Source organism: Symphalangus syndactylus, chromosome 14, assembly GCF_028878055.3.
Source record: "Symphalangus syndactylus isolate Jambi chromosome 14, NHGRI_mSymSyn1-v2.1_pri, whole genome shotgun sequence".
NCBI classification, from domain to species: domain Eukaryota; kingdom Metazoa; phylum Chordata; class Mammalia; order Primates; family Hylobatidae; genus Symphalangus; species Symphalangus syndactylus.
Window position 1 is genome coordinate 21,215,608 of NC_072436.2, and position 21,646 is coordinate 21,237,253.

Consider the following 21,646-nt stretch of genomic DNA (forward strand, 5'->3'; position numbering starts at 1 on the left):
ACAGTAATAATGGTCTCTATAATGCCACACCTGAAAGAGAAATTTGGGGAAATAGCCAACCTTGGCTAGGAAGCAAATTGTAGAGGGTGGTACAGTCAGTTTGCCCAAGGCTGTGGAAGACTGGCTCCTGGCTGCCCACAATCTCATAGTCACATGTTGCTTCAGGCTTCAACAAGCTTAGTACAGTCATAGGCAGGAAATAGCAAAGTCAAAGGGATTAAGTGACTCTGCTGCCTGCATGTGTGTTGGCCCTATAGCAGACTCAGGAGCTGCCAACTGGCACTCGGGTTGCAGCTTCCATCTTAAAGAGAAGCAAGCTCTCCCCTTACACAGACCCAAATTTCCCACTTCTGAATTAACCTGTCCTGGAAAACCATCCTTGGCTTTGCAAATATAGGTAAAAACACAGCCCATCTTTTCTCCTCTCCCCACTGTGCATCTGCGAATCTCTACTGGGCACAAATGCAAAACAGTTGCCAATGTCCTTTTTGGAATTTGTAGGGCAAGCAGCCAATTGGCTGCCTGTAGGTTATTCACACTGCAATAGGAAACAAATTTTTTGCTGCAATTATCCTTAAAGTTCTACTGTTTACCCCAGGAATAAACTAATTGCTGCTGTAAAACACCGTTTCTCACACTGTCCAGCACACATCTGTAAATTCCAAGAGGAATGAAGGTGAGCAGGTTACCAGTTCAACACTTTTGGGAAGGAATGGAGATTGGCCAACTGGAATTCAGCTTATTATTCATGGTGGAATAGAATTTGAGCTTCTTATTGCAAATACTCTTGCATGTTTCAGTGCTTACCTGTGTACTTAACCCAACTTGGATCTCAATTTGTAATATGCCCTTGTTTACTACTGGCTGTGAACTGGAGGAAATAAAAAATAAAGACAACATGCACACCTCGAATATTTACTGAATACCTACTAAATGCCAGGTAGTGTGTTTGGTGCTGAAAATTGTCCACGGGAATTTTATATTATTTAAAGAATTCAGTAAGGTATACTTTTTCCATCACCATCAACTATTTGACTTGTAAGTGAAGATTTCATTCCAAATAGCTTTTCAACTTCCCTTCACTAAGCTTCAATCATCAAGCTTGGTGGTCTTCTTATTCCTGGCCAACATTTCATACAGTGTTTACTGAAACCACCTTCTGAAGTAGCTCGCCTTTAGAATGCTTATGCTTCTGTCCCTTTAAATAGACTATTGTTTTTGCCTGGAATACCCTTCTCCTGCTTCTCTGACCATGAAAAGCCTACAAATCTTTGCAGACCCATCTCAAGCATGGGAAGGCAGGGAGAGACACTGATATCCCTTAAGGGTGTGGTAAGAAATTTCACAGGCAAAGACTAAAATGAGTCCAGAGTTGCAAAGATTGGAACTGGGAAGCCCCCTAGGAATCTATATTTTTAAATATGCCTTTCAAATATTGTGATCTGTTTCTCATCTGCTTTCTGTCTGCCTCTTTTCTGATTTTTCTTTTAGCTGACCAGCCACCTCTGATTGTACAGTGTCCAACATAAACAATAGCCTCATGGCTTTATCATCTTCAAGGCCCAGTGATCACCATTAATGATTACATTCTCTGTGTTGTTTAACTGATGTTTAAGGGAGATTCTAATGTGTTCCTGGTCTATAATGGCTCCAGCTTGGACCAGTGTCTCACTCTGGATGAACTGCCTATGTCTGGGAAACTGGATTCCATGGTACTAGCCAGCTAAAGCTGTCATTTCAGCGAGACCACAGACAGGTTCATGGGGGAAGGTTTTGTGAGCAACGCAGAAAACAGTCTGTTGTGTAACTTACCACACTTATGTTGTCGCTAATGGATGTGTCTTTCTTCCCCCTACACACACTCCAATCTATTATGCTATAGATGCCTCTCCAGAGCCATATGTTATTTTTCTGCTACAATATCACTTGGCAGAGTCTTTGGCAAATAAATAGATTTTCAATCAACATGTGTTGAGTAAGCCTTTTAAAAATATAAATTGGATTAAGTTGCTCTTTTTCTTAAAAACTTCAGTGACTTCCTACTGTATCTAAAATAAAATTCAAATTTCTTTCCATGACCCCAAAGGCCCTGCAGGTTCTGATCCCTCCTACCTCTCCAAGTTAGTCAGGTGCATCTCACCTCTTCATTCTCAGTGGTCCCACTAATGGAATTTTTTTCCTTTTATTTCCTCTAACACATAAAAATTGTTCCAGGCTCAGCACCTTGACAAATATTGCTCCCTCTGTCTGGGATGTTGTTCTGATCTTCTCAGGGCTGACACCCTCTCAGTTCCCCTTTGGGATGCAGCTTAAATTTTATATCACCAGAAAACACTTTCCTGACTCTCCATGTTTCCAACACCATTCTCTATCATCCTGCTGTGTTGGGTTTGTTCAAAGTGTCTATCACAATTTTGGATGGTTAGTTTACTTATTTACTATCTTTACCCCAGGTTAGACTGTAAAGGCCACAAAGTTGAGGGTGTATCCCTTTTGTTTTCTCCCATATATAACGAGCTTCATACGGTGCTTAACACTCAATACATATTTGTGAATGGATGAATGTATTAGAAAAAAAAAAGTGGTTCCAATTCTGTATTGCTCACTGATGGTGATTTTAGGCGGATAGCTTTTCCTTTCTAAGCTTCAGTTTCCTCTTCTGCGAAATCAAGAGATTCCAGAACTGACAGAATGGTTATCTTTCTTCACATAAGAACTTCTAAGGCTTTCTCTTCTGTGATGCTTTCCCAAGCCAACGTATCTCCTTCTGGGCCCATTGAATGCCCAACCTGAAATACTATTTTGCAGTGGTTGTCTTCGTTATTGTAAGATCCCTGGAGACATGAACCAGGGGCACTTGGAGAAAGAGAGAAGGCTGGGCCACATAGAAATTTTGAGAATCCTGAAGAATCTTTTAAGAATGAAGAAATTCCCAAATATGGTAACAAAAAGTGTCAGAAATGTAACCATTTTAATTTTGATGAAAAAAAACTGTCGAAATTTCCTTCAACAGAAATACTATTCAAATGTTTACTGAGCATTAATTATATGCATTAAAGACCATAAAACATTTTTCATACACTATCTCATTTAATGTGACAACATTTGGGGGATCCCATTGAATGATGCCTCCCAGATGCATACACTTGTAAGTCTCAATCCATTTGGAGGCTGGGTTGGCCTTGTGACTAGCTGTGACCAATAGGATGTTAGCAAGAATAATGCAGTGGAGGTTTGATACGTGCTTGCAGACTGGGGCTTGTCTTCTTGAACTGTTCCTCCATGAAGCCCAGCCACCATGCTGTTATGAAACCCAAAAAGCAACCTGCAAAGGCCCACAGAGAGGAGAATCAAGGGCCCTGGTCCATAGCCCCAGTGGGGCTCCCAGGCCACAGCCAGCACCAATTGCCAGCTATATGAGTGAAGACATTTGGGGCCTTCCAGATATCCCACAGTGACACTCCATGAAGCAGGACTGCCCAGTGAATAATCTATAGAATCATAAGAAAAATAATAATAATTTCTTTTTCTAAGCCACTGAATTTGGGGGTGATTTGTTACTACCCCAAGCAGTCTCAAGACTAGATAGTATCTCACTTATACAGAGGAAAAGCAGACTCAATGGCAAATGATCGAAATCTGATTATTATTTTAATTCTGGTTTATATTTGCCACCTTCTCTGGAGAGTAGTGAAAGACCCTTCAAAATAGCTGATTTACCTAGAGCTCCAATTGAAGAGGAATCCTTGTATGGATCACATGACCCTGTTTCCTCCACCTTCGAGCCACAGGTGACTGAAAGAAATTGGCAACTAACTCAAAAACAGCCAAATCATCAGCTGGCCAGCAACCTACAGTGTGACTTGGAGTGCAAGTCAAAATAACAAGTCAAACTAAACCCCATCAGGTTTCCTGTCTCAAGAATTTTAACTGAAAATACTGAATGACTAAGGCAGCTAAGTAGTAGAACCGGAAGTCAACATGACAGCATGTGTTAGGCAGAAATATGACATATCACAACACACCAAAGTTATGAGAAAGCATAATATAAAGTAATATGAGCAAGCAGAAAGTATAAAGAAAAACAATATGTAAGAATACAGGTGAATATTGTATTGATCGATACCCAAAAGCAGACGGAGGCAGAGCGAGCTGTGCAAAGACACAGAAAAAGGAAAAACAGCCACAGTCAGAGCCTCCATATGACCGCCTATACCTGCCTAGTTTCCCAGTTGTTTTTCAGTTATGAATTTAATACATTGTCTTTTAATGAAGCCATCTTTCCTTAAAATAATTTGAGTAATTTTCTATCTCTTGCAACCTTGACAGCCAAACTAAAACAAATTTCAAACAGGAAATAATTTCCACCATGAAAAATTTACCTAGGAATGATTATGATTTTTTCTAATTCCTTTTAACAATAATTTTTAACAAGCAGGCTTTTGCGATTGTTAGATAGAGATAACAGAAATGGGGAACCCTGAGAAAAATTTATGTCCCAAGATAATTTTCTATCCAGAATGACTTTAAGCTGTGCAGAATAATTTGAGCTATTTGATTATCAAAACATTGAATTTAGAGTTCAAGGCCCCAGTACCTCCTTCAGACACTTGCAAACAACAGCTTCTCATTTGACCCAATTTGCCTGGTGAATTAGTATGCACACAAGCATGATAACTAGCCCCTGAAAATTTGTATCATCCATGAGTAGCTGTATCAAACTTTACAAGTCTAGAAAGGAAATGAATAAACTAGTCCAAGGAAGAACGGAAATACTAGTGCTGCAAAGTAAGTTAATTCTGCAAACAAATTTTATATAATTTTAAACCTGATTTTGATTAGAAGATTCAAATCCTTAGAATAATTTACTTTGGTTATTCTTTGTCAGATTTATGAAGTTCTGTCTTTAAAAAATGTGTATATTGCTGAAAGATTGTAAAATTTAATAGCAAACAGATTACGTACTTAGGAATAGACTAAGCACAATTAGCGCTCACATTCCTCCCACTCCTATAAATAACTCAGTTTCCTTTCCATGTCTGCAAATTTCATTAGAGTAGTGGGAAAAAAAGAGCGGGGAGAGAATAAAAAGGGAAAAAGAAAAGGCTTCTGATTCTCTTTTACTGCAAAATACAGATCCAATCATTCAATCAGGGTCTTTGTACAGCCCTAGGAAGGGGCACAGGGAAGGAGTGGGGCAGAGTAAAATGATTCTGTCTCTGGGTCTTATCCCCCTAGCTTTGGAAAGAAACTTTTCTACATGTGGCTTTGGAATTCACCTGCTAAAAAAGTGTACTGGCCTTTCCAGCAAGCAACCTGCCTCATGGACTTCTCCAAGATGAGCTTCGGCGATCTCAGAACAAAACACTTTGTCCCTTGCATAGTTTCAAGTTATATTTAGTTTAGAGATTCTACTTAATTTAGCAGTTTAGTGTTAATTGTGTCTGTAAAAAGAAAAATACTGAGACAGGTGTTAGAGGAAGGTATCTGGAAGAAGTGAAATTCTGGAAGCATGAAATGTACAAGTTCCTTCAGAGACTCTTGTGCCCCACCCACCATGTCACTCCCCTCTAGGGAAAAGTTTGTGCCTAAACATATTTTAAGCCCCTGGGTTTATGTTCAGTTTTTGGAGAGGTCTCTTTGTGTAATGTGAGGTGGAGAATAGAGAATTTTCTTCATTTTTGTACTGTGTGAAGGAAAAAACTTTCTTTTTTCATAATCTGGATATTTCAAAACACTCTTAGGTGAAAGTTTGTATTTAAAAGGTGAAAAAAAATCTAGTTTAAAAGTGGGTAAAGGACTCAGTAGATATTTCTCCAAAGAAGAGATAGAAATGAACAGCACGTATATGAAAAGTTTCTCAACATCACTAATCATTAGGGAAATACAAATCAAAACCACAATGAGATACCACATCACACCCATTGTGATGGCTATTATAAAACAAAAGGAAAAAAGAAAAACAGAAAATGACAAGTGTTGATGAAGATGTGAGGAAACTGGAACCCTCATGCATTTTTGGGGGGGAATGTAAAATAGTGTAGCTGCTGTGGAAAACAGTATGACAGTTCTTTAAAAATTAAAAACATAATTATCATATGATCCATCAATTTCATTTCTGGATATATACCAAAAAAAATTGAAAGCAGGCTCTCAAGGAGATATTTACATATCCCTATTTATGGCAGCGTTGTTCACAATTACCAAAATGTGGAAGCAACTCAAGTATCTACTGACAGACAAATGGATAAAGAAAATGTAGCATATGCACATAGAATATTATTCAGCCTTTAAAAAGAAGAAAATTTTGTCTCATGCTACAACATGAACGAATCTTGAGGAGATTATTATAAGTGAAATCGGCCAGTTACGAAAAGACAAATACTATGTAAGCCCATTTATATGAAGAACCTGGAGTAATCAAATTTGCAGAAAGTAGAAGTGTGGCTGACAGAGACTGGGGAAGGAGAGAATGAGAAGTTGCTGTTTGATGTGTAAAGAGTTTCAGTTTTGTAAGATGAAAAAAGTTCTAGAGATTGGTTGCACAACAATGTGAACTAATTTAATACTAGTGAAGTGTATGTTTAAGCATGATTATGATGGTAAAATGTATGTTATGCCTATTTTTACCATAATTAAAATGTTTCAAAAATATTTAAAAGAAGTAATTATCATAAAGTTACTAGAAGATTTTTATAGGACCCACTTTCTGAGAAGTAGAGCCTGATCCCTCATGATAATTAGAAAAATCAATAAATCAAGGTTTCTTTCTTCTTCCTCTTCCTCTTCTCCTTCTCCTCCTCCTTTATCTATATTCGCATCCCACCCTGCCCCCCTTCTCTCTCTCTTTCTTCTTAGATTTTCTATTTCTGCTCTGTGGCAGACACTCTCTAACATGACCCTCAATATGACCCCTGGCTTCTAATAGCCACACACTTGTGTAAGCACCTTCCCTTGAGGGCGGACACGACCTGTGTCTTGCTTCCAATCAATAGAATATTGCAAAGGTGATGGGGTGTCACTCCTAAGATTACATTACTGTATACTGTAACTCCTGTATTGCTTGCAGATTCTTCCATTGCTGGCCTGATAAAGCAAGCTGCCATGCTGTAAGCTGCCCTAAGGAGAAACCTACATGCAAGAAACTGAGACTCTCAGATGATGGCGAGCTATTAACTAAATCCTGACAACTATGTAAGAAAGCTTGGGAGTGGACCTTTCTCAGAGGAATGTTTGGATGAGACTTCAGTGCCAAGCTGACATCTTGATCACAGCCTTGTATAATCAGAAAACTCTAAAACAAAGAACCTAATTAATCCCTGCCCAGATTCCCAACTCATAGGAAAAAAAGTTAATAAACATATATTGTGTTAAGCTACTAAATTTATCATAATTTGTTACAAAGTCATATATAAAAAAATGCATGCTCTATTGCCCTCCACAGACAAGCTCCCTTGACAGGATTTTAGTTTTTATGAATATGCATAATGTGATTTGCCCCAGACCTTGTCAAGGATTGCCTCAGCTCCACTATTGCTTCTCATAAGCAACCTAACTGATCTCTGGGTCTCAGGTCCTAGTACCTAGGAGCATCAGCTAGCCCAACTATGATCACACCCATTCACCATGGCAGATGAGCACCTGCAGCTAACAGATCTGCCTTCCCATCAGTCATCAAGACTGTAATTGAAGGCACATACTTTATAAGAGGGGGAGTAGCCTGAAGGCCCTGACCAGTGTCTTCAGCACGTTATACTGGCCCTCTCTGTTTTCTTTTGAAATGAAGTTGAGGGTCAGATTATTGTAAAAGTTGTCCTGAGACTTCAGAATTCTTCTATATAGATGGAAGAAATAGTATAAATAATAGTAATCATCTAAGCTTTGCAACTCAATACATAAATTTTTAAACTAAAACTATATAAAGAATACATACAGTATTTAATCTAGCAACTAAAACCCAACGTCTCTGACATTTGCAGATTACAGTGGCCTTCACAGGTGCCTGAAACTAAATTTGCATCCAAACTAAGTTTTCATATTGGAAAAACACTAAATAGTGAAATATTCCCAGTGTGAGCAGTTCAATTTCAGTTAAAATAATTATTTGTAACATTTATCAAAACCTTATTTTGCTAAACATAAATACTGAAAAACCATCCAATAAACCTCTGTATAATTATTTTTTCTTTGGTATGTATTTTCATTAGCTGCCTGAATTTTTTTGAAACAAGGTTATATTTATAAAATAAAGGGAGAAAAGTTATTCTCTTTCTCTAAAGTCTTGTTTATTGGGCCATCAACAAAGGATCAAGAAGATATTTTGGAATTCTAGCCAGTGGAGCAGCAGAATTGAAATGCTTGGGACTTTGGCTTGCCTAAATGTCTTCTAAGCTACTCATGAGTAGAAATCAGCTGCATATATTAGCATGTGAGATATGTTTTTCTTAAATCAGGAGGTAAATTGTTAAATTCTTTGGTGTTTCCAAACATGGAGCAGACTTCTATCTCTTCTCCAAAAAAGTTGCATAATTAATAAAATTCATATCATTGAACCAATTCTTTGCTCTCTTTGCTTGCAAAAGTCAAAGTTTATTTTCCTACTCTCCCTTTGAAGAAAGACATTTGTGATAGATGGTGGATGACAGTCCAGGAATCCGACCAAAATGACAGTACACGCCCTATAAGCAGCTGTGAGTTGGCTATGATTCTGTTTTTTGTGCACATCTAGTGCAATGCAGCCAATGGAAAGAAATAGTCACATTTGATCATGCCACTAATCCGGAAGGCATTTGCATTGGGTGTCAAAGACACACAAGATGCAGTCAGTAGAGGTCACTCCAGCTTACAGAAATGGGAAGACAGGTAGGACAACTTTGACAAACTAGTTTAAAACTTCTCTGCATATATGTCTAATTCAACTTTATCTAATTTTAACCATTTAAAAATTGTGGTACATAAAGGCGGGCCATGGAGAGAAGGCATGGGAGGGTGGGTTAGTTGATGTAGAGCATGTACGTACAGATGGGGAAAAGAATCAGCTCAGACTCCACATAAGGAGGTATGCAAGAGTCACCACCGTGCCCACCTTCTATGTTCCAGTGGCTTGGCTTGCCCAACTGCTCTGGCTATACCAGTATCCTCGCTTGGTCTGCACGAAGCCCCACAAGGGGTAGTCACTTACAAGTGGTGGCAGGGTTGGGATGGAAGACAGCTGTGTTTGCTTTTTCCTTCCCACAATGAGTAGTCTCTTATAGTCTGAAGAAGAGATGGAACCTCAAATTTGAAGGTCACCACCTATGATCTCATTATTGGTAATTTACCTAAAATCATATAATTCAGTGGTGTGATACACCCATACCCATGATCTTGAATCTTTTGTAGATTATATCTACAATATTTAGCTGAATCCCAGGTTTTGTTGTTGGTTTTGTTTTTCCTTTTTTCTCCCCTAAAGAACTGATGTAACATAAAAAAGGTATTTTTTAGCCAGTGGCTCAAACTAGTTGAGAAAAGATGAAACAGTATCTTATTATATTCGTAAAACAGTGAATTTAGTGCAAGCTCAGCATATTTGGGGTCCTTTGTTTAAAAAGGCATGTGCCCTGGCCGCATATCAGAGGAGTCTGATTCAGTCTATCTGGGCCTGAAGCCCAGAAATCTGTATGTAATACAGGTGCCCTCAGGTGATTCTGATGCAGCCAGTCCAGGGACCCCATATTATAGAATCAGCATTTAGAGCCTTCCACCATTCCCACACCATTAGATTATTACAGAAATATAATATTCTGGGCTTTTGAAAGCCTGTTGTTTGGGAGAGTTCCCCTGTTCATTATTTCTTGATTCTACCAAGTCAAAGAAAGTCAATCTATAGCCCCTGGCAACACTGTTGACATCTATCCTTCCTCCCTATTCCCTTCCCTCTTTTACTTTCCATTTCTTCTATTTTTGTTCCTCTTCTCAAACTCTTTCTTGTTTCTTATTCTTTTCTTTTATTTCTAATATATTTCCCATGCTTCAGCCATGGGACCATGTGGGTTTTTCTGGTATAGCTGCCTAGTCAAAGAGTGAGCTGGCCTAGCGTGTTGGTGCCCTGGAGTGTTGCTCTGCTGCCCTAGAGTGTTGGTGTAAGGAAATGCATTCTCAGGAGCAGAGGGATGTATGGTCCCGAAAAGCTATTGTGAAGATCTGGCATAAACTTCAGTGGCTGCCATTGCATTGTCCAGTGTGTCACTCTCTCAGTAGGATTCAATCAGAAGTCAGGAAATTATTCAAACTGATGATCCACATGGTTATGATGCCAGTAGTCTCATCAGAGTTTCTCCATAGCAAAGGTGTCCAGGACAAAAATTCAGCCTAAAATCAGTCCAGCTTTCATCAAAGGCAGAGTTCCAGAGCAGGTAATCACTGGGAGGCAGCCTAACATCTGTTGAAGGTTGTGGACAATTGGATTATAAGGGCCAAGTCTGACTAAGATCACGCTAGTAAACTGAGCCAGCCACATTCAAGGGGATGAGAGAAAAGGATGGAAGACTGCCAGTTGAGCCCTGCCTGTGTGTCAGGTGCCATAGGATACATTTGCATAGGTAACACCCCATGTGATCCTCGTGAGGAAACTGTGAGGGTGAGTGGTTTTGTCCTGTTTCCCAAATGACGGACATGAGACTCAGAAAGTAAGTATAATTCACCCAGGGTGACACATTTACTAAGTGGAGTGGACTAGCTCCAAATTCAGAGCTCTTTTTATTCCATGACACTCTCCCTCCAATATCTCAAAGGTTCTGGCCTTGGGATTACCATCAAGTATTAAAAGAGAGATGGCTGGGGGATGGGGGGAGTTGTCTTGTTCAAATTCACTCCTCTGTGAGGATATTTTGGATTCTTCTCACATCACAAAATTATGGAGCTAGAAAGGATCTTAGAGGTCATTTAGCTATAATCCTAATATTTTAGATGAAGAAACAGAGACCCAAAAAGACAAAGTGCTTTGCCCAAAGTCACATGGTTACTGATAGATCTGAATTAAGCCCAACTCTTCTAAGGTGCACTTCAGTATTTTTCTTGTGGTTGCAGCGTTTTCCAAAAGACTATCATACGCATTTTGAAAATATGTCAGAAATTAAAATGTGGCCATGTAAACTTTTCCCCAAGTTTCTATCCTAGTCTCAGCATGAAACTTGCTTAGCATCTTTTGAAATATATGTTCTTAAAATTCCATTATGTGAAGCTGTGTGACTCTGTCTCTAGGTCCCTGTTCCAGTTGGAGCCATCTAGAATTGCTATAAATTCTATTACTCCTTTTAAGGATCTTGCCACATCAATGCTACCTGCCAAAGCTTGACCTCCCAAATGAACAAGACATTAGTCATAGAGATCTCTAACTTTAGGGAAATCCTATGCCCCTTTTATGTGAATGTCGCTGGCATCAATAAAATGGGAAGCTTACAGAGTGGTACCTGCCCTCTCTAACTCTCAAATCCCAAGACAAAAGATGAGAGAGGGAGGACCTAATGATCTTCTGCCACTTACTCTTCCTCACTCAGTCCTTAATCCCTGGGGGGAGTCAGCTTTGAGATAGATAGAAAGATGATAGATAGATGATAGATAGATAGATAGACAGATAGATAGATAGATAGATGATAGATAGATAGATAGATAGATAGATAGATAGATAGACAGACAGATAATAGATAGATATGATAGATATAACATATCTATCTAAATCAATACTTTACACACACATAAACATACACACAAATATATATTTATCTAGATATATCTATATAGATTAGACAGTAGAGATGATATAGATATAACATATCTATCTAAATCAGTACTTTACACACACACATAAATATATACACAAATATATATTTATCTGTATATATCTATATATAGATTAGAGATAGATGATATAGATAGATAGATAGATAGATAGATGATAGATAGATAGATAGATGATAGATAGATAGATAGATCAATTTATATATGTTTGTGTGAAGTATATACCAGGCAACTCCTAAAGTTAATCTTCTCTTGCTCCTTTCCTATATCTTATTAGCAGAAGGGGTTGGGAGGCTGAGTATATTAGATGTTAAAATCCATGGGATTTAAGTATAACTCTTGCATGAAAATGATAGCTTTAGCATCTGTCTTTTAGCACAGTATGTGCATTTCTCCTTCCCACTTGTTCTAACTTGTAATGACTAACTTGATGCATATATTTCTTAGTAGTTGATGGACTCCATCAATACAGAGACCAACCTGTCTGATATTTTAAGAGACAGTGTTTTGCTCTGTCACCCAGGCTGGGGTGCAGGTACATGATCATAACTCAGTGCAGCCTCAACCTCCTGGGCTTGAGTAATCCTCTCCTGCAGCCTGCTGAATAGCTAGAACTGTAGGTACATGCCACCACACCTGGTAAATTTTTATTTTTTTTATTTCTTGGAGAGATGGGGTCTCACTATGTTGCCCAGGTTGGTCTCAAACTGCTGGCCTCAAGTGATCCTCTTGCCTCAGCCTCCTCAAAGCACTGGGATTACAGGAGTGAGCACTGCACCTTGCCCTGTCTGATCTTTTGATAATCAATCTTCAACACCTACAACAGTGTCTACAACTAAGGAATTAGTTAATAATACTTCTTGAGTGAATGAATAAATGACATGGCATAACATGGTATGACACAATATTGAATAGCAAAATGTATTCACTAATCCCACATGATCAGTGTCTCAAAACCCAAAACTCGGTTTTCCCAAATTAGCCCATGTTCAGTGAGTAAAACAGGTTAACACCACTCTCACTGCTAACTAGTGTCCAGATCTAAGAGAACTTCATAAAGATCTTATAAAAAATTAATCAAGCATCTCTGAAGTCAGAGATCAGGCAATATATAATAATTAAATTAGAACAAAGAGAAAATTTCCAACATGTAGTTGAAATTCAACATGCTGATTGTAGGAAAGAGAAGGGAACAATACTAGTTTTCATGTTAGAAAAAAATTTTCATGTATTTCATATGATTATAGTCATATTAATTTTTCCTCTCCATATTTTATATTTTAAATGTTGCATAGTAACCATTTGTTACCTGGGATGGAAAAAGAATAAAATGTGTTAAGAAAAAAAAAAGAATGAAAGGGATAGAGGGAGAGAAGAAGAAAAGAAAAAGGAGGGAGAAAGAGAACGGAGGGTAGAAAACACCTCATGAGATGAAAAAGGACAGTCTATTTCTCCATGACTGTAAAACCACTGATTGAAAATGGAGAAAAGTCAAATCAACTGGTTGTTTTGTCTCCATGACACTAAACACTACTGGTTTTACTTTTTCAAAGGATATCTTGAAATGATTAGCTATTTTGGCATCATGGAGACACACCACCATGTAAACAGGGAAAACAACATATGAGCAACCAAGGAGGGCCATAGCCCAGGTTGAATACTTAAAGACACCACAAAACACACTGGTGTATCCTTATCTTGAGAAATTAACACAGTTAATTAGTTTCTCCAGAGAATGAATATGGTTCAGTCAGTGGAAAATATTCGAGACTTAGGAATCTGAATCCCTGGGTTCTATTGTCTACCCTTTCAACAAGTAAATCTGGGAACTAAAGCAGGTGATTTAACCACGCTTCCTCTGCTATGAAAATTAGGATAATAGCTGCTGTCTTATTCATTCTCACACTGTTGTAGGTAGAAAAGTGTTTAGAAATTTACATTTTGTAAATTAGGGAAAAGTGGCATTTTAAATATAAAATATAAAATAGTTAATATAAAATGGTTGACTAAGTATGACCTTACCATGTGCCATCAGTTGGATACTTTAAAGTGCTCCTCATGAAATGATAATGTGAAAGTCTTTATAGTTATTTGTTAACATTTGCTTCACAGAGAAAAGGCAATGGAATTAAGTGCAGTAGCTACAAGTTAAAAGCAGAATATGGTCGACAGACATGAACAAAGCTATAACCCTACATGATTGGCTACAGATTATTAGTTCCTGGAGCACAAGCTTTGCACTTACACTCATTTGTATTCCTTACTTTAGTATGGCTTTGATGTAGTAGAGTAAGGACTGAATGTTTTGACACTTAATGATATTTAAAATATCTTAATAAAATAAAAGGGTTAAAGTAGCCAGTCTCTACTATACAAGAGGATTTTCAAAAGGTATTTTATCTGAGGACAATGGTAAGGAAGTAGGTAGCACCTTAGTGATTCATGTCAAAAGGAAACTAAGAAAAATAGGTTTTCCCAGCTGCACCTGACCTGACAGCATCTAATTAAGCCAGTCCTGGTCACAATCATTCCTGACATCATCTCAGGACAATCTTCACAAATGTGTTTGTGTGTTAGGCTCCTCCACAGACCAACAGAAACTGATGCCCACGACTAACCAGATGCAGCAGCAACCACCCCTGCTTTCCACAAGATTCTGTAAAATGCTGATGGAGCAGGAAATAGCTATAAAAGTTCCCCTGAAATCCTCTAGGGATGTCCTGTAACATTTTCCATGGAAATGTCATAAAATATTCCATGCAATTAGTTTCACTTAAAGAAACATTTGTCAACTTGTTTTACCTTCTTAAAGGTGACATTTTTTTTCTTTAAATATGTATCATGTTTAAAAAAGGTTTTTGTTGTTTAACAAAATACATCAACAGCATTACCACCGTGGGATTCTGACTGACAGAAAGATAACAATGGCAAGATTAACTTCAACAAAAACCAAAGTAAAATACCATAAATGAGGAACAGAGTTGGGGGTGGTGGAGTATAGAATGTGGATGAAATTTTTTTTAAGATTTTTTTAAATCAAAGTCCTACCTTTTTATGGGGCTGTTTTCATTTTCAGAAAATATGAAATTACCTAAGAATAGAAAGACTCACTGTTATCCATGTAACCCTAGAGAATTCATATGAGTTAAAATTTACTCCCAGGCTCCTAATCTGACATTAAGAAAACATGCTACAAATCAAACTATATTTTCCAAAGAAGACAGTAATGTTACCATGTCGTCCCCACATGCTTGGGATGGAAAACAGGTGTATGGGTGAGGTTTCCTGAATGCAGCTATTTCACGCTCAATCCCCAGGTGGCTCGTCTATACCCTGCTCCACACATAGGTCACTCCAAAATCGGCATAGAGTAATTTTCCACTGGGAACCCCAGGGTTTTCAGAGTGACTGTTGAAATGCAGGATTATCCCACAACACTTTCCCTCCCTGAAGCCATGACACCTTTATGTATCTTTCCATTTCACCAGCAAGTCTGCCGTCTGCAGGCCCCCATGACCTTGCCGGGTTCTTTTTTTTTTTTTTTTTTTTATACTTTAGGGTTTTAGGGTACATGTGCACAATGTGCAGGTTTGTTACATATGTATCCATGTGCCATGTTGATTTCCTGCACCCATTAACTCGTCATTTAGCATTAGGTGTATCTCCTAATGCTGTCCCTCCCCCCTCCCCCCACCCCATAACAGTCCCCGGAGCGTGATGTTCCCCTTCCTGTGTCCGCCGGGTTCTGCCCAACAGCAACCAAAAGCTAAAAATTCCCCTGTCTGGATTGATTGGGTTGTTTGATTAGTAGTTGTTGCTCAAATGCCTTCATTTTACCGGTTTCTCAAAAGTCTTCTTGCTCTTCTTCTCTGGTTGACCTTTATGGTATAAGGGGATGATATGACTAAGAAGAATTATCCAGCTTCAAAGGCATTTTTAAAAGTTTAGAGAGATTGGAACAATGGAGGGGGGAAAAAGAGGTAGACCAAGGAAGAACTACCAGATAGAAGTCTTAGACTCTGTGTGCACAGTCCTTAGAAGGAGTCACTGTTGAGCAAAGTGCAGGAAAACTGGAAATATAACTTATGCACAGAACTGAAAACAGTCATCAAAAGACATGGGCAAAAGACATACATCAAAACCTACTTTGTGAAGAAAGACCAGACTTAAGAATGTGACAAACCAGGAGATACCCATCTGAAGTGAACAAAGGCAACATTTAGAAGGTATAGAGAAAGGTAAGATTTATTAAGAGAATGAGCTCGAAAGTCATCATGGGCACATAATTTTTTCAGACAAATTTGTATAAATAGTGAGTTAATTGTATCCAACAAAAATAACCCTGGAACCTAATTGGGTCATTCTACCAGTTGTAGCCTTAAGAGTCTTGTTTTATGATGAGATCTAAATTAGGGATCAGAAATGGAGAAAAAAAATGATATAGGGACTAAAAGGAAGAAAAGGACAAGCTAACCATCCAAAAGTGTTCTCAGAACACTCAGGGCCTTAACATTGGTCAAGAAGAAAATGGAAATCAAGCTTGATGGAATGACAGAGAAAATAATTTCCTAGTTAACTGAATGAGGACACATGACATTGTCTGGCTAACAGAACATGACTGGCTGCCTCCAAAGAGATGTGCAAAGGGTGCCACGTCCTCTGGGATTGTATCAAAGGCTCAAGCCAGCACTCCACATTGTACCAAGCCAGCACCCCAGTGCTAGTCATTTTCTTAAGACCAACTCATTTCATCTAGCCATCAGTCTTAGGTTTAAGACAAGAATTTTAATCTATTAATTTACATGGAAAAAGGAAAGAGCCTCTGAAATGAAATTTTTACTGAGGAATGAATAGTGTAAGCTATCCTCATTCAAAGCTTATCGATGGAGTTAGTTAAAAAAATATTCATTAGGCTGATTGATGATCATAGAATGTTAACAAGCATTGTTAATAAGTCATCTGAATGTTCCACGAAATCAATCTAAGAAAACATAACATAGCCATCTCAACAACCAGGATGGCCTGGCCTGGGAGCCAGGAGTGCTTAAAGTCCCTCTACAAAAGCTTTGTTTCCCCTGGATAGCATTTTATAGAACCCTGCCAATATTTACCTCTGTGAATTTTCTGTTTGCTTTGCTCACCCATCCGACTGGCATAAGCTTTTCTAATACATTCCATGGCTACAGTTCAGTCTTCTAAGCCATAGAGTCTTTCCCTTTCCTTGTCTCTACACATCTCTGTTGTGACCTATGTAATAATGTACTGGTTTTGAAGTTTAACTTCTAGAGATTAATCCCATGTCTGCTTTTAGGTTCTTGGAGGGAAGGATCGTATAAGGCACTTCTCTGTACTACCAGATCCTGGAACAGAAGTGACTGGCTTTCCTTCCCATTTAAAAACTTAATGAGATTTTTAAGGCCTATTATTGTACTTTTCTTATTTATATGTTCATATCAACAGGCCCCAAATAATGTTAGTCCTCCCAGCATGCTGGACATGGAAAGTTCTTTTTATCAAGGTCATTAATGAATTCATACTAACAAAGAAGCTTTATCTGTGTTACATTCAATATTTGCAGAGGCAAAATAGTGAGCTTCTCTAGAGAAACCCTAGCAAGTGATAATCAAAAGTATCAAGGAAACAAATGAGAAAAGAAGATAAGTTGTGCAAATCACATTCGTATTTTAGAAAGGCGAAGTTGAAAGAGACAGATTTAAGGCGAACTCAGAATTATACAATGGAAAAATACTGCACCGAAGATTAAAGGCCTGCCTGGCAAATAGATAATGCCAAATTTGATGAGAAAATACATTACATTTCCTTTTCTTTGAAATCTTAGTTGATATTTTCCACTTTAACTGGAAAGAAATAAGCTCTAAGATGTCAGTCAACACTTGGAAAGAGAGGCCTCCCTTTCCAGATACAAAAACATGGAGGAAATGCCTAAATGTTTTTTCTATGAAGCACAAACCCCTGGAAAGTTCAAGATCAGCTCACGGGCTGTGAAAAAAAAAACCTGCTTCGGGCCTTTTGTTTGGCTGCTAACATTTAGGAAAACTGCTGAAGGGGCTGGAAGCAGGAGAGAGGGGTGGGTGAAAAGAATATACTTTCCCTCTGCTTTTCAGACAGGTCCTCTCCCTCGGGGCCTTTGCTTTGATCTTGCCTTTGTATTTACGTGTTACCTGGGCTTTAATTTACCACCAGGTAACTGCTGACCTTGCTCTGTCTAACCTACATAGATAAGGGAACATGCTCATGAACTTAGTCAAAATAATCTCAGGAGACCCGAGACATTTTCTCACTACTCTCACCTGGACTGTCTTGGAACACTGGACCCTTTGCTTGTCATCTATAATTCTGCAACTAAACTGAGTTAAACTCTCAGCTCTCTGTTATTTTCCCCCATTTTAGAAGCACCACAAAGATTAACCTGTTCGTTTCCAACGGGATGCTCTGTGCTCTGTGATCAGAGTCAATTTCATACGTGTGCTACACAAGTCTCCAATCTTAAAAGGGCCCTGCTGATGGTTCCTTGAAATTCTTAATGTTTGAATAGTTGCACACAAGGCCAGCACAAGGCCCTGCAAATTATATAGCTGGTCTTGTGTGTAACTATTTTTCCCTGCCTGAAATCCAAAAGCACAATTGCATTCCTGATGTGACGTGACAAAACCCAGTCTGATGGGGTAAAACATGCATTATCAGTCGAGAAAGCACCTAGACTAAAAAGCTAAGCATAGCCAGCTGCAGCTCCAGCCACACATGCTGTCACGCTTGTCAAATATTCAGGAGCACGCACTCATTTGCTTGGTCACTGCGCTAAGAAAATAAAGGCCTCCAGTCATGTCACATGCTAACATCGAGGAGACCCAGAGACCACAGTTTGTATTAATTGAAAAGTCATGTCCGGGCTTCAGCCCTTGCTTCCAGAAAGTTCAGGGCAAAACTCATGAATTCCAGGAATGCACGGAAAGAGAACCAAAGAACAAAATTGGATTTCTACCTAAGTTTAGAAATCAAAGGCTACTGATCTAATGCTTTAGCTGAAATCTTTTATTAGAAATGGCAATAAAACCCAACTAAACAGCTAGAACACAGACCATGTTTTATTCCTTTACATAATCATTTCTTAACTTCATGTTGACGAGAACAAAGTGATCATAAGTTCTATTATTTCCTGGCTTAGAGTAAAAATGCCTACCTTTTTTCAGCTGGGGAATGATTTGTCACCCTTCCTCTCCATATCACACTTCTTCTCTTCCACCAGAAACCCACTATCTGTTGGAGGGACTGAGGCAAGGGGCTGAATCATATATTTTCCTAGTGTCCTTCACTTGTTACATCTGTCTTGTTAAACACAGAATGGAAACTGATATGCTTTGGCTCTGTGTCCCCACCGAAATCTCATCTCGAATTGTAATCTCCATAATCCCCACATGTTGAGGAAGGGACCAGGTGGGAGATGATTTGATCATGGGCGCAGTTTCCCCCATCTGTTCCTGTGATAGTGAGTGAGTTCGCACAAGATCTGATGGTTTTACAAGGCAGTTTTCCCTGCTCACTCTCTCTCACCCGCCACCATGTAAGATGTGCCTCTTCCTCTTCCGCCATGATTGTAAGTTTCCTGAGGCCTCCCCAGTCACGTGGAACTGTGACTCAATTAAACCTCTTTTCTTTATGTATTACCCAGTCTCAGGTATTTCTTTATGGCAGTGAGAAATCTGACTAATACAGAAACCTATGAGGCACTTGCTTCTGAGGGACCCAAGGGACCCAAAGGCAGGTTTCTATTTGAAGAATTTAAGACAAAATTGTTGTAGCAAGATTTTCAGAGGGGGTCAACTACATCTACCAACCTTATCACACACTTGCACCTCAAACTCTTAGTGTAGACCTGTGTTAAAATCATAGCCCCACAATCAAAGAAATTCAGACACCGACTGGATATTAGATGGTATTTTTTAAAAATCATTGTTTTAATTTAGGTATAAAGTGATGTTTTCATTATACATTGAATAAACATTTCTCTTTTGGAAATATGTACTGAAATATGCTCTCTATAATACATTATAGCATCTGCTCCACAGTAAGCCATGTGGGGAAGGACTGGAGTAAGGCTGGTAGAGATGAATAGAATTGTTTATGAGTTAATAATTTTTGAAACTCAGTGATGCGATCAGGAAAGTTAATTGTGATGTGCTTTCAACTCTTCTATGCATATGAGATTTTCCATAGTGAAAACTGTAAAAAATATATTTTGATGTGTTACATGTCATTGTGGTCCTGATGCTACCATTTCTCAGCTATAGAATATGAGGCAAATAGCTCTCTGAGCCTGTTTCATCTGTGTACTTTTCATAGGCATAGCTATCTCTTGGAGTTATGAGAAATGAATGAGATAGTATGTATAAAGTGACCAGCAAAGGGTAGTTACTCAACGAAGGAAAAGGCATCTTCATCATGGCCCGATTTCTTCTTCCCCTCCAGATCATCCTTCAAGTAGAGTCTGCTACTAGCCCTCAGCTGAGTGTATTCCTTTCTTTTGTCTGCTTGTCAGCCAGAGTCTAGACTGAGCTCCAACTTCTGCTTACTTTATGAAATCAGATAGGACTTTAAGAATTCAGCTTGCCGAGTGGAAAGATAGAGTCTTAATCTCCTGTGTGAGCTCCCTTCCAACTCCCACCCCGTCCAAAAGAACACAAATATACATTTGGATTTTCCATAAACAAGAGCACGTGCCAAGCAGGTTTGTGTAGATTGCAGAAAAATGCTCTTTTGATTCAGATCCTGAAAACACATCACTGAATGACTGTACTAAGAAACAGCATTCACCAGTTCAAAGTTGCAGCTGCCTGCAAAGAACTAATACAACAGATAAAGTTATAGAAGTAACTCGTGACTGTTTTAATCATGCTGACCTTCCGAATATTTTTAAATTAATACACTTTTTTTTTTTTTTGTTTGTTTGTTTTTTTTTTTACCAAACACAGCATTGAATCTCCCTGAATGTTAATGGTGTAAATCAAGCTTGTCCAACCTGTGGCCTGCGGGCAGCATGTGGCCCAAGACAGCTTTGAATGTGGCCTAACACAAATTTGTAAACTTTCTTAAAACGTTATGAAGCTTTTGTTTGCAATGCTTCTTTAGCTCATCAGCTATTGTTAGTGTTAGTGCATTTTATATGTGGCCCAAGACAATTCTTCTTCTTCCAGTGTGGCCCAGGGAATCCAAAAGATTGGACACCCATGGCTATAAACAAAAGTGAACAGTGACCTAATGGTGTTTACATAGTAGACCTTCTACTACGCTGAATTTCCTTAAGGGAGGTAAATCAGTGTAAACAAATACTGTATTCTTCCAAGAGAGTTGGTAGAGAGAATTGTAAATGGAAGACTATCTCAGGTTAAGTTACACAGAAAAGGTATTTTCCCAGCGTTTTAACCTTAATTTCATCTTTGGAGGATGGGAGTATTATTTTCCCTCACACAGCATCTTCTTTCTGTATTCTAGCACTGTGCTGGGTATTGAAAGTAGAAAGACAAACAAAGTCCTCACTTTAAAGAAAACTTACACAAACAACCAACATTGACTAAGGGTTTAATGTGTCCCAGGCATTGCAAGGAACACTACATTTATCCACTCCTTTAACAAATATCAAGCATCTACTTTGTGTTAGGCAGTGTTCTGGCACTGGGGATGCCGCAGTGAATGAAATATAAAATTGCTTCCCACATGGTGCAAACAGTAAGCAAAATAAAATGAATTTACTTGTTAAAAAAATTCTATGAGATGGTGCTTTATAATTCCCATTTACAGATGAGGAAATTGAGGCACAGAAAGGGTGAGTCATTTCCTTAACATTCTA